The following is a 217-nucleotide window of genomic DNA, read 5'->3' as shown; positions in this document are numbered from 1 at the left end:
TATATAATTATATAATATAATTATTTAATATAATATAGATAATATTATAATATAAATACAAAATCAGGATAATAAATACATATATATGGTTTACAAATTAAATTAATAATAATAATAATATATTATATATATATATATTATATAAGGGGTTATGTTCTATCTATTAAATATATATATGATAACATAAATACCACCGTGGTGGTTTTGGTAATGTAAA

This window comes from Penaeus monodon, chromosome 24 (genome assembly GCF_015228065.2).
Source record: "Penaeus monodon isolate SGIC_2016 chromosome 24, NSTDA_Pmon_1, whole genome shotgun sequence".
Lineage (NCBI taxonomy): Eukaryota > Metazoa > Arthropoda > Malacostraca > Decapoda > Penaeidae > Penaeus > Penaeus monodon.
Note: the sequence above shows the minus strand (reverse complement) of the source record.